Here is an 18,891-nt window from a genome sequence, read left to right on the forward strand (position 1 = left end):
GTGCATATAAACCCTGATATACACACACACACTCACACACACACACACATACACACAGATACATCCCCTCAGCTCCCAACACATATAAGCAGGCAGTGATCTGACAGGTGAGAATGGCTTACAGCGAGGTTAAAGGGGAAAAACACTACATAAGCAGGTCACCTCTCCTGGGACACAGCAATTTTTCAGTGTTGCACTGGAGAGAGAGAAAAAACCATGCAACACAATGAATGTGTAAAATCAAAATGCAAAACACTTTCGTCCCCTCTCGTCTTCATTTTCTTGCAAGTGACTTCTTCATTAAGTCGAATCCTCCATTAAAATTTTTTTGACATCTTTGAGAACAAATTGACATTTAATAATTCATCACTTTATATAACAGCAGCAAGTTATATGACTTTTCCTTTTAAACACTTTGTCCATGCAAATGGTTCATCTCTGAGCCTTTCTCTCAAGTTCTCGGCGCTTGGTGTGGTATGAGTAAAGCACGGCTTGACCTTGACTTTCTCTCTTGCGTGTGTATGTGAAAGAGGAAAAGAGAAAAAGGGAGAACAACATTAGAGTCTTTAGTGGATCAAACTACCTGTTAAGTAGCAACAAGCCTCCCTGTCAAGTGGAGCTCCATAGCCATTAAAGTTAGCAGTTAAAGATGCCTGAAAGGAATTAGGGAAGGAGAGGGTGTTTTTTCACCTGTTTGACACTTTATCTGGTGTAAAATTAAAGCTTTTGACTAATTTCTGTGTCATGTTGGGATAAGAAACTTGTGGTTTCATCCCTCAGACTTTGTGAAACCTGCCTGTTGAAAATATGATTTTAGACCAACTATATCTGCAGCGACAAAAGCTTTTTAACATGTAAATTACATATATGTGCACTAAACGTTTTCAGACATGCATGACATATTTCTTCAGCAGCAAAACATCAGTGCACATTCACAGAATATATTTTGTGAGATTCTCTTTTTTTTATTACAAATTTACTTGGTAATAGAAGTGAAAGCAGTTTTTTACACACACGCAGAAGTTGATATGTAGAACTCCTAGCTGTGGTGATTACTCCAGGTCAAACTGTTAATGAACCTTTATGACTCCGTGGTTGTATAGATTCTTAAAGCATGACTGTGTGCACTAATGGGTACCACTCTATTAGAACATGGTCGAACAGGCAGGAAAGTCTGAAAGACCTCTTACAATAGATCTACCATCGTCTATATAATGTGCTGGCCTCAGGAACAACAGCCACTTGTGGAGTTGTTCCCATTGTACAGTGATCCTATTTGGACGGGTCGATGAATGGTGGTACCGTCAGAGTGACGCTTTTTCTTCCTCTTGAATGGCTGAAGATTTTGTGGCCTGTGCTTTTAAGAAAAAAATACACTTCCAGGTCTGTCGTCATCACATTGTGAAGATAAGAGCCTTGTGACTAAGATTTATTTTAATATCAGGGAGCTTTTTCCGGAGAAAAGCACCTGTGTCTACTTTCCGCTGCTTTCCAGCAGTGTGCTGAAGTATGACTGCAGAGACGGGCAGATTGACTTTTAGATGTTGGCAGGCTGCGATTAGTCAGGCCTGTGCTCAGCATGCTTCTTATTCTCATATTCATTTTTCCATGTGCCAGTTCAGACATAATAATGTGGTAATGAGCACCATGACGTCAGTAAGAGATTGGCATTGTCAGTTTAGAGGCATACAACCAAATGTAGAAACGTTTTTTCATATCGTCATCATCTAGATATCTATATGTTTGTCTTCAGTGTACCAACAAATACTTAAAGCAGTTTGACCAATTATAACAACATGACATCAACACCAATATTCTGAATACAAATATTTAATTTGTTGTTGTTGCCATCTTAAGATTTAATATTTTAGTCTTTAAATTCAGCCTTAAAATCCATGTGATAGATCTTTCCATCTCTCTCAGTTTTTGTAAACATCCTTGTACATAGTGGTATAGCTTCAAAAGCTCTTGCCACTCAATATTATTTTCTCTAACCCTGGTCAATATTTTTATCTGATTAAAACTGCTATGTTCCCTTCTGCTGCACCTACCCATCACCATCTTTGACACAAATGCAGTAGAATCCACTGAGACCTCAGAAATACTTTTGACAACTGTGTTTGACCATTTTCATGTCACTGATGCCCTCGTGAGTGTGAACGTCAGTGTTACATTATGGGGAAGACATGCTCTCTTGGGTTGATTTAAAGACAGTGGCTGGAGCTAGTTGTTCTGGCTAACCAGTGACATTCTCTCATTAAGCGAGGAGACTTGTCTGAGTGGCCAGTTAGGCGGAGGACATTACACAAGGTCATACCCTTTGGTTGCCATGGGACGATAAATGAAGTGGAAAAGAGGTCGAGCAGACGGCTAAAAGACAAGATACTTGTTGTGCTGTCCGAAAGCTTCCCTCCTCTCTGAAGGGCAGGGCTTGATGTGAGAGGAGTTTGAAGTTTAGACTTTTGGTCAGTGTTGAACATGGAGTTATTTAAGTCATGGGTGTGTGTGTGTGAACTGCAGCTGGATGTGTGCTGGTGGATGTATGTGTTTAATCAGACTTTGCTGACCATCACCAAGAGGATACTGAGGGGTGCTAGCAGAATGGGAAATCAATAATGTCAATAGGAGGAGCATTAGGACGGCCAAGTGGTTTTAACAGCCCCATTGTCATGCCACCATTTTTGCAAAGCAGTGTGTGGGCCATGCTTTCTGCAGTCTTCAATTTTCAGAAGGGCTGAGGAACACAGACAGCTACAGAAAAAGACAAAGATGGTAGACAGGCAACGAAAAGGAGCCCTCAGACAATCAAACTGGAGGCATGTTTCTGACATGCCTTCTGTTCAACAACCATTCACAGGAGCTTTCAAGATGCAATATTTATTTCCACACCATCAGCTGCTGAATTGAACCGTAGTTGTTTTCTCATCAGCAGTGAACACACCACACAACATGCCCTTCACCAAGGAGGTTGGCCTTTTTTGATCAGGTCTCCTAATACTACAGCGTACAAAAAGTGACCTTGTCTTTTAAAATGTAATACCTGGCTTACCTTATATGTCCTTTTGAGAAAGACAAATCAACTCATTTTTAGTTTTTTTTCAGAAAGTCATATCAAGTTTGTCTTACAAAAAAATGTGTATATATATATATATATATATATATATATATATAAATGTACAATGCAATATGTAATACAGTACAGTGATATTAAGACTAATACAAATTTAATCTCTTTAAATGCTTTTTAAATTTTTTTTTTTTATTATAGGCCTGTGTTGTGCATTGTTCAATAGCGGAATATGCACCAGCTGCATCAGTAAGCTACATGGCCACTGGCAGTCTCAGTAAATGTGCCTGAATATTGAGATAATAATAATTATTATATAATAATCAAGCGGTCCCTTTAAATACGACCTCCTCCTAACTGATCCCTGCTCAGCTACACTGCCACCCACGACCTGCTGCAAGCAACTTGCCTCCACCACCCCAGCTTCCACCACCCCAGCCTCCACCTTTTGGTACCAAGTCCAAACACGGTTGTGGTAAACGATATTCATCTTAAACAAATGTACCTTGCCTGCTACACCCACCAGGGGTTCTGTACATGTTCCCTGTTTTATATTAGCACGCTGCTCGGCTAATCCAGGGAACATCCAAAGAATGGAGCCTTCATAACTGTGCAATAAATGGGTGAATCATGAAAAAGTGTTCCTGACTGAATTATTGTGTTAAGAAGTGATTTCTCACTTTGATTTTCCTTGAATCTTAACTGGAATATATCAAAGAGTTTGCTCTTTTGAAAGAAGCAGTACATTTGTTTAGCAGCTACTCTTCTCTAAAAAAGGGAAGTTTGGAAATTGATCTTAAATTTTGAAAGACTCATGGTCCAAAAGGGTTTTTCCAGATTGGGTGGACCATGAAATAACACAAAAAAAAACAACCTAAACTAGGCAGAGACAGAGCCTGTCAATAGTGGGAGTGTTAAAGATCCATACTTCTTTCAGAAATCTCACAGGCTGGACGTCGATAACTCACAATGAAGGCTTCATTTTGTTAATCACCTCTCTGAGAGTGTCTATAGATGTTGTGTCCAAGGCAGTAATTTTAAAAGAAACAGTGGTGTCCAGCACAGGAGGGGGAGTCATCATTCTAAAGCTGGAGATCTTGTTGACAAAGAGAATTAAAAAGTATTAAAAATGTCCATATTGATATTTGACGGACCCTCTGTGTCATAGTTATTAACATCAAACAAAGTTCCATAATTGTGTCTGTTCTGTCTGATAACGTCTGATGAGTATCGTGCTCTGCCTTTTTAAATCTCTGTAACTAAAATTTTTTAATAAAAGCCAGTTTAGAGGCTTATCATTTCCACTTTGCCCTTTGACAAAAGGCGCATGTATGCTGTCTGCCACACATATCCATCCATATTTCTGCTTAAATAGAGCAATTTGCTTCAATATTTCGGTACAAGTGTTAAGTGTGTCAACATCATAATTCAATGTCAACTAAGGATGATAAAAATTGACTGTTATTTGATTATATAATTGGATTTTTTGCCACAGACACTAACATCCTTCAATAGCGCATTGTCTATAGACACATCATCAGAGAGGACATCATCAGAGGTTGGTCATTTTCCCAAATGCCATTGTTGTGATAAAAGCCTCACTTTGAGTTGTCATTCAAGCTCACGTGTCTAAAAGCATCACAAAGACCATGCTATTTTTGGTGACGTCTCCTCAGACCAATCCGTCTCACAGAAGAAGCTTAATCTGAATTTTAATCTGCATCATGATGTCATCCCACATTTCTACTTCACAGCTCTGCTCAGCATTTCTCTCGCAGTTAATTTCAGCAATAAGTTCTGCTGCAGGTCTTCTAAAGGACGTTCTTACAATGTTGGCTCAACATTTCTTTCCCTTGTTTTTCTAGAGTATGTATGCATTGTTGTTTTGTTGAAAGTTTGATTCTGTTATGTTTAAAAGGGAAGTTCTTTCATCGTCAATCCTTGGCAGGACATTTAACAAGTTTCCTCATGGGCAGGTACACAAGTACAGTAGTGTTCAGTGGTAGCAAAGAGCGATTGGTGGTGATGAAAGTAGAGTGTGGATGACAAGAGGAGGTAGTAGCGAACAGCAAAAAGATAAAAGGAAGGTATAATAGAGGGTGAGGGGGACGTTCAATGATTCCTTGATCTCTTTATTCCTTTGCGAGTCATTGTTTTTACAGAAGCAGTGATTGTAGAATTTACTTTGTACTGCCAACTTACTTCTCAACTCTAGCACTCGCGTCTCGTTCTCAAGAGGAACATTGGGAAAATATTTACATTTCTGCAGCTGCGATAACGTACAATCACGCCTTACTTTCTTAAAAGGGGTAAGAAAAGGTAGCTGTATTACTCATTATACTTTCAAATGTTAAACACATAATTCTTCCATGAGCATAAAGAGATGTGCATCTGTGTTTAACTTTGAACACAGTGTCTTCTCTATTTTTAACACCTATGTGTTAAAAGGCCCATTTTTAACACAGTTGCCTGTTGACAACAATGCAATTGTGGAAAAATTGCTGAGTCAAAAGACAACAATGTGAATTGGAAGTGGTAGAACAACATAATATATCAGTTGAATTGGACCCTGAATTACTGACATCAAAATCTTGTTTTGAGCATATGAATCACATTTGATGTCAGATTTGTGCAGATATCAAACACAAGTCATACAGTTCTTATTGGGTTTCAGCATTTGTCTGTTCAAAGGTAACTATTACTGGGGAAGATATACAGACTATCGTATTTATTTTCTTTATTCTAGGCTGCCATTTTCTGACGTGTCTTCAGCCTGAGACATCATAATGAGGTCTTCTTAAGAAGCAGCGTGCTCACACACAGACAAGGGGAGTACACATTTGAAAAATAAGAAGATAAAAAGTGTTTTATAGTAGAAGCCTGCTGTAAAGGACTGACGGTAGAGTTTACAGTAAATACCTGATAAAACAGTTGCCATAAAAATTGCTTTAAAATTGCTCTTAATTATTGAAAAGAGGATATTACAGAATACCTTTCATGAGCTTTTGTTATATAAATAGCCGGAAAGTATTTTTTTTAGAAAAGAACACACTTAGTGTTCGGCCTGATCTACTTAACAAGATTGTCCATCTCTTATTCAAGTAACAGAAATCACCCAGCAAATAAAGCAGTAAATAGCTGTTGATATTTCACTTTTCAACACCGTAATGGACTGAATTCATATTGTTATTTCCTTTTCAAATCGAGAACTCTAAACACTTTATACTACAGGACACATTCACCCATTAAGCTCGATGCTAATTGATGGAACCAGGGATCGAATCACTGCCCGTCGTGTTGGTGGATAACCCATGCCACCATCTGAGCCACAGCTGCTAGCACACTAGCATCTTTGCAAATTAGGCTTACCAGGTTTGCAGATCTTCAACATTGCACTGATTCTTTTCACCACTCAAAAAACTGCAACAAAAATAAAAAACTCAATTGTTTTACAGTAGGTTTCAAGAGTTTCCAGGGGTGATTTTTCTCTTTTATGAAAACGCAGAGCCTGAGGTAAAAATCTTGGAAATAACTTGAAAATTTCAGGATAATCTTCAAACATGTCAGCCAGTCAATGGAATTCAATAAGTCTGTTACAGCACAGTCCATCACACTTCATGAAAAAAATACAGTCATAGCTGCTCTATAAGAGAGAATCCGTGTACAAGAAGGTAATCAAACAGCTTTCCAACATCAAAAACTGCAAAACATGAAAACCAAAAAAAGGCTGTTAATTGTTTTTAATTGTCTCTTGGGTCCAGACAAGTGGCTCTGGAATGCAATGACTAAAACTGTGAAAATGTAGGATTGGAACAGCTGAAGTTCGCAAGTTCACAAGATTTTCGGGGTTACTGTTCAGTATAGTGATAAGTTGCATCAGAATAACCTCAGGCAGCAGGTGCTCTGGTTGGAGATTTCCTGACCTGCCATGGCTTAGGTGTACGACAATAGCATCATAGAAATCACTCCAAAATAAAAAATGTAGCATTCCCAACAGAATACAGCAGTATTTTGTTGCCTCGGGCTGCTCTAAGACCACTCCAAACATTAGAACAATTCTGAATTTGTACTGGAGCCTTTTTACGTAGAGTAACACTGCCCAGGGCTTCATTTATAAAACAAGGCTGAAAAAGGCGTATGCAAAAAAACAATCATATTCCGCCCTCTACATGTCCACAATCAACTATGATCAATAAAATTGGACAGAAACATTCTATGAAAGCACAGATAACGCTGTTGGATTTAATGTTAATGATGAAGTGGATCATTAATCTGGCTTTAAGTCAACTCATGTCTGCCTGTTTTTCTTTGCTTTTCAAAATTGTCTGGTGTTTGAGTGAATTTGGCAGCGTTATTTTCAAAATATTTCAGTTGTGGGTCTTACTGTTAGGATGGACAAATTTACCAGAGCCTCACTTCAGTCTGGCTCCATAAACAGATAAGAATAACCCAGAGCAGCTGCGAAAACCTTTTCCTTTCCTTGATCGTGTTATCTTAAAGGCGTATTCTCTCACTTCTGCTGCATACTGTCATGTTTCTCAGCCCATGTTTTATTTCGTTGCTCTGCACAGGGGAGTAAGAGAAATTGCCCCTTCTCTCTCTGTCTTTTTGACTCACTGTCGAGCTCCCTTATTCCTTTTCTCAGTAGTAAATAATGCTTTTTCATTGCACACGTACCCCAGCTCAAGAGTGTGTTGAAAGCATTTTATGAAAATCAGGATCTGTTTGAAGTGGGAGCTTATTCGGAACTTAAATCTCCTGGCCTTTTGTACAAAGAGCTTGATTGAATTTGTATTCAATTTTCCTCAGTCGTCTTTATTTCATCAAATGTAATTTCGGAATTTCTGGAGGTTGATAACCATCACTGCAATCATTTACCCTTGATGTTTTTGGGCGAAGAAGAGAAGGTCGCTGATCGACTTGGATATTTGTTTTGCTTTATAACTGCTGTTTGAAGTTATATACACATGGGGGGAGGGGCATGCTTACGAAACCTTGCTCTAAAATGTCCTGTGTCTATTCATTTAGCATCATATGATCTTCAGAAGTTCCTCTTTCCCAACCTGCACTCGTTCCCTGCAACATATTGGCAGCAGACAGTCACGCTGATATTTTTTTTATACAAGCACACAGAAAGTCACAGGCACACAAGTTTATGCAATTACAATGCACACGATGTTCAGACTTCAACACAAACAAAATGCATCACTGAGGGCTCTGTCAGGCCTGTCAGAGTTGACAGCTTGTCTGTCATTATCATAGTTTGACTTGCAAATCAATGCATTACTGGTTTTTTCAATCACTTGTTGAAGTCAGTGACTTTGAAAGTGTGAATGAGTCGAATATGAAACTAAGATTCCAATGGTGAGATATTAAAAAAGATTTTGAGGCTCATGGGTTTGCAGGAATATTGAAATATTGATAAATAGATGCACAAACAGTCACTTAAGAAAAACAGACAACTGCACAAGCTCTGTCTCACATATTTAGACACACACCTACACAACCCTGACCTTCACGGAAAGTCAGAGTACAATAATAAAAGTAACATTAACCTGTAACTAAACCTAAATGTATCCTAACCTTGAAGCAATGACACATCTCCAATACATAATATTGGAAAAATCGTTATGAGCGCTGCCATCTTGCACTTTTGACGTAATTTGGGGTCAGAGTCTGCACAGCAGTGGTCATGATGTGGAGCCGCAGTATCAAGCTCGGCCAATCACGAGTCGGTTTCAGTCATTGATAATAGAGTTTTGCCCTATTTTTGTAGCATTAAAAAACTAATTAAAACCAAATTAATCAGAAACAAATGTTGCAAAGAACATAATTGTACATACAATGATATGATATATTATATGAGAAAATGTGTGTAATGCATACTTTGCCTCACATGGAGAAGGCAGGCTCAATGCCCTATAGAACAGCCAGCCACCAGGGGGAAGCCAAGATTATTTGGCTTCACCTTTGTGGGGCTGTCTTGTCCTTCTCATCTTCTTTTTACCTTAAAATGCAATGATTTGACTTCGAAAAACTTTTTGTCCACAAAATGAAGAAAAGTCCTCATAATGCAACTGAATTTAGAATTAGGTCCCCACAACACTAGCAATACAGACACACACACACATACTCTGAGTCATAACTTGGTGTGTTTTTAGCCATAGGGAAGTCCTTTATCCACATAACTAGATTAACTCACAGTGAGCTCTGATCAGCTTAATTTGGATTCAGCCTGCTTACCCCTCCCTGGTCTGCCGTCAGTCTGCATGTTCATCTGTCATTCTGTCGACGTGAATGCCAAGTTATGTGCCCGTACGTCTCTGTGTCACTTTATTTAACGATCTCACTCCGTCAAGTCTTTAACAAGGATTACCACCAGCAACTTCCTGCATACCTCCTCCCCTTTTCAGCATCCCCCCCCCCCCCCCCAACTGTGACTCTTTCAAAGCTTATTTCACTGCAGAGTAGCTTTGTTGTTTATTGAATGATATGAAAATATTTTACCCTAAGTGTGAACAGTTAATAGAAATAAACTCGCTTCTGGTAGATGATCTTGTGTTTTCTGTTTTTAACTACATGTAATGAACTCATGCCTCCATGTCTTGGCAGGGTGTCAATGTATTGACTGCAGTAGTGTTTTTGGATTGCAGAATCTTTAGGTTGCCCCTTTAGGGACTGACTGACAATAGAATAACATAGGTTGTCAATTGTCAATTTCCCACATAAATATTGCATTTCCAGAGAAGTTAACATTTCTGCAAATAAACAATTGAATTCAGTCTTTAAATAACATCCACTGCTGGCAGATGACAAAATATAATGTGATTTTTATCAATTGTTTATATGTGCCATCCATCAAGTCTAGACAGAAGTGTTTTTGTTAAATTTTACCATTTCTATCAAAAGTCGATCACCCTTGATGTAATGATGCCATTCAAAGCAGCTATCCTGCACAATCACACAATCATCCTCTGTTCACTGGGACAAAATCAAAACACAGCCAGACATGAGTCTGTTGCTCTGTTTATAAATCTAACTTTATTTCTCTCTCTTTCTCTATCTCACTCTGTTCTTATGTCATGAAAGCATTGGCCTGTCCATTAAGTTTTTACCATCATTAAACTCTACTCAGCCAAACATTGTGAGTTTAAGGATAAGCAACTCATTAATCTAACTTTAGGGTAAACTGCCAAGTATGACACGGATGGGATTTGAACCCATGTGTGCTGAGCACAATGGATTATAGCGGTATGAATGCAAGACCCATGGTTACACAGCCGGACATGACACTGTCATTCAGTTATATCTGTTTATATATGGCAACAAGTGATTCACTATGTGTAATGATAAACGTTTCAACTAATGATCAATGAATATTCAATAGCCCTTTTTGCCCTGCTGCCCCCCCCTTTGTTCTTCTGTCATGAAAACATTGATTCGACCAACGTTTTTACCAGAAGGCAAAATTCAGTATAACATTGATTAAAGATAATGTCGTCCTCCATAAGTCTCACATTAGGTTTATTTTCTGGTGGCCCTCTAGTTCTCATCAGACAGGAGGTCCTCGGCAAAACTAATACTCCATCAGTCACTCTGGTGCACATGAGGTAACAGCACAGAACCACCCCAGCAACAAAAATACACTGCACAGCTCCCATTACAGATCTTTTTCATTGTAAATACATGATTGAGTGATCTGTTCTTAAAGGTTCAGTGTGTAAGATTTAGGTGAAAGTGATCTATTTGCAGAAATTAAATATAAAATAATCTTAATGATGTTTTTACTAGTGTGCGATCCTCTGAATTGTACATTTTAATGTTGTCTTAACCCTAGAATGAGCCCTTTATATTTAAATTCTTTAACTTTACATTCGGAGCGGGTCCTCTCTGTGGATGCCGCCATGTTTTTTTACAGTAGCTCAAACTGGACAAACTAAACACCTTTTGAATGTTTTATAATATTTGAAGCTATCACAGGTTCTCTTTCATGTTTGGAAGTGAAGGGTGAGGTGTATTCAGCTGCAACATGCAACTTCCCCATTAGATATCACTAAATTCTACACACTGAATCTTTAACTATCATGTATTTAGTTGTGGAAACAGCTCCAGGGACAGTCAGCTTGTGATTAATTATCGTAATTCATCAAACTGCATCACCAAAGTAATGCGGAAATGTTTGAGGTTTGTGTTTGGTAAATCCGTAAAGGAGCAGGGATTGTACGTTCATGCCACACAAACCAGTTTCCCAACTAGACACTTAAGACCTGATGGATGAGGAATCAGGAGAGTTTAGCCTTTCAGAACATGAAGACAGTAAGACAAGTGGCCTTTACTCCCATTACAAGGCTAAGCTTGTGTTCATTGAACTGAGGTTACAATCGTGCTTACTCTCTAGACGGCCACAAGCCTTGTTCATTACACAACCCTGCAGAAAATCAGCAAGATGAGGGTGAAAGATGGAGAAAGGGACACAAACGAGGAGGGGGAGCAGGATGAGGAGGCATGGAGAGAAAAAGGTCTGGAGGGAAGGAGGGGACAGATAGTAGGACAGTAAGCATGAGATGCTGACGGAAAGAAGGGGGATAGAAATAATGAGGGATGGAAGGAAATTGGGGATAAGGGCGGGATGGAGGAGAGGGAGGGACCAGCAAAGAGAGAGCTGAGTGGAGCTGAGGAGGCGCTGGGCCTGGGGGATTGCTACGCGTTTATCCTCCTCTGCAGCAGGCTTCTGAAGCACTACCTCAGGAAAAGACTTTAAAGCAGGGTGGCTGCTGCTCCGCACTGATCTGTTAATACCCGCAGATACACAAGGCTTCGCCATAGTACTCTGGGGGTGGGTTGGGACAGTGTGTATAAAACTGTATGTGAGTTTGTGTGTATTTTTTGTTATGTGTTCAAGGATCATATCATATCTCTGCAGACAATATCCCTTCCCCACCGCTAGCTCGCTTCAACTCACCCGGAGACATGAAGTTACCGAAGCGATTAAAAGATTAGATTGGACTATCATGTGGCTGTGTGTCAGCATTGTCACCTAAAGCTGCAGCTGGAGGGGGGGTATGACCACCCTGTTTCAGGATCCTGTATAAATAGACCACCGCCGCCCTCTGGGAATTGGTATAAAAACTTCCCCAGTGCCAAAGAATGCAGCAAAAAAACTGGGAGGTGGAGAGGCTGCATTGGATTTATGTTGGCTGCCTCACAGAGGACCACGTCCTGAGCTCTCAGGGGGGCCTATGATTAATGATTAATTCAACAAAAGTAAAGAACCTAAGGGGGGATAAAGATGTGAAAGAGCTGTTTCTTTGTGTGGAGCCGTCACATTTCATATGTGAGGTTTTACTGATAACAAACTCACAATGTGCACAGTTTTTATATTGTTACACTTTGCCTCTATTCAAAAACTGGAGGATAGATTTTTTATAATCCTGTTCGAACTTAGATTTGAGACCATGTGTTCAAATTAAGGTCAGAAACAATTTGATCTTAACGCAAGGCAAGTTTGTTCAGCACATTTTAACAAGGCAATTTAAGCTGCTTTACATGAAATATGGAAAAGGCATTATAACAAAATTCTAAACATAGTGAAAATTTTAATCAAGAGTTAGACATAGAATAGGAACATAAGTAAATAAACTAATACAAGATATAGGGGAAATATCAGTGCAGTGTAAGAAAATTAGTAGTTATTTGATTTAATAAAAGGTGGCAAACAGGAAGGTCTTCATTCATGTAAAAGAACTAAGATTTGCAGTAGACCTGCAGTTCTCTGGGAGTTTGTTCCACAAAAGTGGAGCATAAAAACTGAACGCTTCCTTTTCATGTTTAGTTTTGACTCTGGGGACAGAAAGCGTTCCAGAAGAAAAGTGTGAAGCTCTAAATCAATCTTTATAAACCAGTAACATACATGTTTGTGTTTGTATTTTAAAAGTTGATGATTTTCAAGATGGAAAGCAGTTCATGCTCTTCTGTGATGCTGCTGTGTTTAATACAGAGCTTTAGAAAATTACATTATGTCTTTTTGCAAACCCACCTCAGTTGCACAACAGTCATCCATTTGAAATGCACCACCTTTCATTCAGTGGAATCACATTCCATCTGACTGGACTCTTTGTAATTGAATTGCTATTGTCAAGGTAGATTCAGGTGTAACAGACAGCGACACTAAAGCGTGGGAATTTTGAGCATCTGAGTTCTGTGCTTTTTTTAACTTCCACACTGATGCCACTTGTTCAAGTTTTGTTCACACAGTGTCACTGTTACAGATTCAAATCTACACTTGCACAAACCAAGATTTTGCATGCAGATTTATTTTACAGGTTTACAAATGTACTAAATACACCCATTCATAAATGTATTTTTGAAGATTGCTTTGCATGCTCATTCCTTGAAAATTCATTTGAGTTGGCCAACATGTTCTCTGCTGTCCCATCTTTGAACACTTAGAACATAGGGCGAGTTTCCTAAATCTATTTGAGGAAATTCTGCAATAAAACTGCAACACTCCAGTAATAACCACAGAACAACCCAGCAACATGTGGAGCGGGCGCTAAAAAAGATTTGATTTTAGTGGCTGGCAGTGGGTTCACTTTGCACAGTGAGATTTGTCTTTAAGCATAGTCATCTGTAGACAGTTTTAACTATTCTACTCTGAAAATCAGTGTCAGTGTTAGTGGCTGATGATTCAGAATCAGAAATACTTACTATTGAATGTGTATGTGATGTGATGAGGATCTCACTGTTTGCCGCTGAGGGGACATGTTAATAGACATGCTGAACAACACGCAAAGACTGGAGAGAAAAGGATGGGAGAGAAGCGAGTGGCAGAGAGGAAAAAACTAAACAAACCATTGCATGCTCTGTTAGAAATCACCACCATGTGGATGTGTGATTGAGATAATCTCAGCGATTCAGCACTTCCTCAAGGACCTCTGCAGCAGGTTGGCAATAACCTAGAGGAGATTTCCTTTTGTTTCCCACTACGAACAGTTTGACCTCATACTTACATGTCAAAACTTCAATTCCCAGGGAAGATGATGATTGATTTTTCATGTTATCTCAGTCCGTACACTGATTTCACAACATGTGTTGAATGTGCCAGGATTTTCATTTATTCCTTTGTTATTGTCTTCTGTTAAAAATCTTTTCTTTCTAATTCAAAAGTGAAAAAATAGCAGGAACATTTTCTCCAGTCATTCACACACATTTCCCTCAAGTGATCTTGTCAATGTCACAAATGCGGTGCGTCTCTTCCTGTGGCCCTTTAATTGTTTCCTATCCTCCCCGTGCCATTTATCCACTTGATCAGAATCACCTGTATTCTCAGATAACATGACAGGCCATTAGAAAGACGTGGTTAACCAGGCGTGTGATATCGCCTGCAGTCGTCTTTAATGATGGTGTAAACAGCAGTGCTCCTGGGTCACTGCTCTGTGCCACATGCACCGAGCCTCTGCTGCTTGTGTGCAAGTGCGAACGATATAAGTATAAAATCTAATCAACTATATTCTCATTACACAAGTATACAGGTTTAAACCTTTAAGATACCAGGGTACCGGAGAATCAAATTATGCCCCAACAGAAATTGGAAATTATTCATAAAGTTAACATTTGTTGTTGCTTCAAGTATTTTGGATCGCAGAAGTAAATGTAACACCGTGTCAGCCTCTTGTGATTGCATTACCATGTAAAGTGATTCGAAGAGATGTTGTAATTTTTAAGAAAATACTTACAATACATGACATTTCATTTTCCTGCACAGTTCAGAAACCCTACAGCTCTCTTAAAGGTTAATGAATCATTTAACTGCTTCATAAAAAGTTCAAACATTGGAAGTGAATGCATTTGTTATATCTGAAGTATTCATCCTACCAATATGGTTTCTGCACTCGTTGTGTAAGTCTCCTCATTCCAATATGTCCTTAAAAGTGTCTGAGCTGCAACATGCAGTCGACCGCACAGGCCCATGAGTGGATGTTCACGCCTTCTGAGGTCTTGGAATTATATTTCATGTTATGCGCTTGCATTTCACTCAGCCAAACATCTCCCCAGTTCAAATGACCTCCATTCCTGCCAGTCGAGCAAGATTGTAAATAATGTTCCACTGAATTAAGAACCCTAAATCCTGCAGCTTCATCTTGCTGACAGAGTCTGCAGCTTGTAATCTGGACACACTTACAGGGAGACTGGGTTTCTTGGGATAGCGTTTTTGTAATGCCATCGTCAGGACAAAGTTTTGTGTGATTAGATTCCAGTTAGACTTTAATTAACATAGTTAAAGAGCTGCACTACAATCTCCAGGGACCCCTGCGTGTTATACCCAAGGTAAGCGGAGAGGGGGCATTCAGAGGCATGAGGCAGGTAATTAAATGAAGATTGTAGACTATTGAATGATCTCCTGGGCAAATACAGTGCCCGCTTTTTGTCCTCCCTCCTCTGCCTCCCTCTTACCCTCACTCTCCAGCCTTGCACCTGAGATGAAGATGACAGTTAATGATGGTGTTTTTTAAAACCACTTAAGCTCCTGCCCTTATAGCTCACTCTCTCTTTTGTTTTCCTCTGGTCTTCTTTCCTCCTTTCCCATTCTGGATCGACACTTTACATTTTTCTCTATGTTCCATTAGCAAATTACCTCCCACTCTTTCTCCTTTCCTTGTTTCCACCTCCTCACCTGCTCGAAATCCCACTGTGGAATTATTTTTTTTCAAACTGAGAGAAAAAAAAAAATAATTCATTTGATTTTTCAGAAGCTGAAGAGGAGCCACAAAGCAAGAGAGAGACTCTTCTTGGTCCGCGCAGAGAAGACAACTTGAAGAGCCTGAAAGCCATAATTTGCGCTGAGTGGCAGCACGGTCATCTGATTACCGGATGGTGAGTCTGTTATTTGCATGAGGTTATAAAGTCTGCATAGCTTCTCCATTTAAGACAACCATTGGTAAACTGACCAACAGACTACATTATAATTTCCCCCGCTCTAATCTACTTCCATGCACGTCAGCTTTGATAAGTTATTCTCACACATCTTTTTGTAGGAGAATAAAAAGAAAAATACATGCTGTATAATTTTATCGTCAGTTAATGTTGCTAACAGCCATAAAAACGTAAGTTCTTGTGTTACATATAGTAGTTGGATGACAAGCCATAAAATGCAGGTCTTGTTTGAAAAATTTTGGGCTAATGATAAAAATAATTCCACTATAAAGCAGAGGAGGCAGCGATAACACTGTCGGCAAATCTCAACAGCATATAATCACAGAAATATCTCCTGTTGAATAAAAACATTAACGTGATCCATTATTGCTAATAAATCTCTTACATTCACTACATTTTTGGAAGCAAAACGCAACATCTGCATCACATTTGGGCTAATCACCGCTTGATTATCGTAATAAAAAGAAGTCATTTAGTTAAAGCTGAGTCTTCTAAACAGGGAGAAACACAGTGTTTCACGTCTATGTGTGGTTCACTGAGTATTCTGTCCACATGCGTGTTTCAGCACAGAGTTTGTGTTCCAACGCTCGGGATTAGCCCACATCTATAAAGGGCTGAATCAGCTGGTTTGGAGGCAGTCACCCGAACCACTCCTCATCTTAATATGTCTGGTCCTGTGTCAGGTCTTTGGATATCAGGGTTAATATCTAACTGAAGGATCCAATCTTCAAGATTATGTGTGTTTGATTTGGTTTACACCATCTGCCATCAGATGTAATTGAATGTACTGCATGGTATAATCTCATACATCCAGGGACGATGTTTTGCTGCTGTTGTCGTTTTGCGTGTGTGTGTGTGTGAGTGTGTGTTTGTAGTAGTGTGTAGTACTGTAGCCCATAAATGCTGTGGAAGATTTAAAAATAGCCTGGATTTATGAGAAAATTATCCTCTCTGAGCTAAAGTCTTAACTTTATATTGATATTCTTTTCCTTTATAAGTTGGTATTTATCAGTTTCCAACATTTGACATGGATCTTGATTTACTGGTGCTGTAATTACATCTGTCAAAAGGCAGGTGCTCCTATATAAAAGTTTACTTTTTTATATAATTACCATTATTAAATAATTTCTATATTAGACATTGGATTATTAGTCACTTGTCATTTACCACAACCTGGGGTAATTACACTTGACACACTCATGGACATTTGCTGCCGTAGATGCCACAGTGAGCAGGTACAGTAAAGGGAGTGTCTGGCTCAAGGACACCTCGGCAGGGCACACGTTTACATTTGCATGCAAGGTAATTAAATCATCACTATGTTAGAACCAAATGTCTCCAAGTGTTTGATAGACCACCATAAGATTTGAGCTTCAGTTGGTCATATTTCTTCTGGGTAATTACCTCCACCCACAAGGTTATGTTTTCATTGCCCTTTGTCTGTCAGCAGGATTAAAACTAAAAATGTAAAAACAAAAACCCTTGATCTGATTTCTCTGAAATTTTGCAGAGGGCTGAGACACGACTCAAGGAAGAACTCATTAAGAACCTAAGCAGATCCAGATAAATGGGCAGATCAAGGATCTTGTTCTTTAAAACATTGAAAGATAGGGCAGAGTTTTTTAGTTTCCTTGTCTGTGTTATAGGAATAGCTTGACATTTAAGGAAACATCTTACACACTTTGCTTAACAGGAAGATGAAATGCTCATGCCAGTGTGTTAGATATTTAGGTACAGCCAGGTAATAATTAACCAAGCTTATCTGTGCAAGTAGAGGGATACAAAAAACAAAAATGGTTAAAGGATTCACCTACTCACACATCTGTAGCTTTACACACACAGAAACTGTGGATTTCTATTGAATTACCTGCTGAACTTTTTTTTTCTTTCCTGGGTCATTATAATAGTGAGGTTGCTAGGCAACTAGTGAAACTTAACAAATTGGATGTAGTGGTTTTATGATTTTATTTTTTTTTTACCTCTGGATACATACACATACAAACAGTTTTAATCAAAGTCTGTGTGCTGTGCTAATAAATCTGCTTCTAAAATCCACCATATTTGCTATTACGCATGCATACGCTGCCAGAAGGTAAATGCGTTTATGTTTTTACTCATCTTCAGCATTTGTCACCACAAAAACAACAGCTACAGTAGACTTCAAAGCTGCATTCGGAGAAATACATGAAGATGATGTTTCATGTGATTTACTGTGTTTTTTTCACCCTGTGGTGGGTCTGTAGTTCAAAGAGGTAGAGGAGTGAAAAGTATGTCACTGGTACCAAGCCAGGATAAGGTATTACTAGCTTTAAATCCTTCAGCACTGATCAAAACCAGACTTACAAACACACAGAAAACTGGGACATCCAACAAAACACGGCCTGTCGCAAGCACACGCAAACACACACACACACACATGTCATGCTTTGATGACAATAACTTGAACAATCACATCGACAGCAGTAACCTCCGTGGCCCCGTTCATGCCATACGACGGTAGATCAGACCATGTGGTAGGGGATGCCGCTGTACTGATCTCTGTCTTTAAACAGACTTTTTATCTTTGTCCATTTTTAAAAACTGCTCTATTATCAATAATGCATCAGCAAACAAGGCCAAACATTTGTATTCTGATCTAACAGAGCAGAACTTATGCTGTAGTTCTTGTGTACAATCATTCAGCCCTTAGGCAACTATTATGTGTTGTTGTATGGCACATAATAATCAGTAGTACTTGTAGTGTTAAAACAATAAGTTCAAATTCAAGTGTATCGCTGGGGAATAGTAGCTCAGAGGCTCTGGGATGATGGGAGGTGCTCTTTTGAGTGTGTTGCTCCAGCCCCAGAGGTTTAACAACTAAAGATTTGGATTAACTGCCTCAAATGAAAATA

General features: G+C 39.1%; 1 protein-coding gene across 3 annotated transcripts in view; it reads left to right on the plus strand.

The window, feature by feature from the left end:
* LOC109635418 (cadherin-22) overlaps positions 1-18,891 on the plus strand; it is a 138,742-nt gene that overhangs the window by 25,485 nt on the left and 94,366 nt on the right. For 2 of the 3 annotated variants that reach the window (XM_069533971.1, XM_020096568.2), the window contains one exon: positions 15,817-15,940. The exons of the other annotated variant lie outside the window; for it this stretch is intronic. The gene's annotated coding sequence lies outside the window, so the exon portion shown is untranslated. The remainder of the gene's footprint in view (positions 1-15,816; positions 15,941-18,891) is intronic. 3 annotated transcript variants of the gene reach the window in all.

Source organism: Paralichthys olivaceus, chromosome 2 (genome assembly GCF_024713975.1).
Source record: "Paralichthys olivaceus isolate ysfri-2021 chromosome 2, ASM2471397v2, whole genome shotgun sequence".
Taxonomy (NCBI): domain Eukaryota; kingdom Metazoa; phylum Chordata; class Actinopteri; order Pleuronectiformes; family Paralichthyidae; genus Paralichthys; species Paralichthys olivaceus.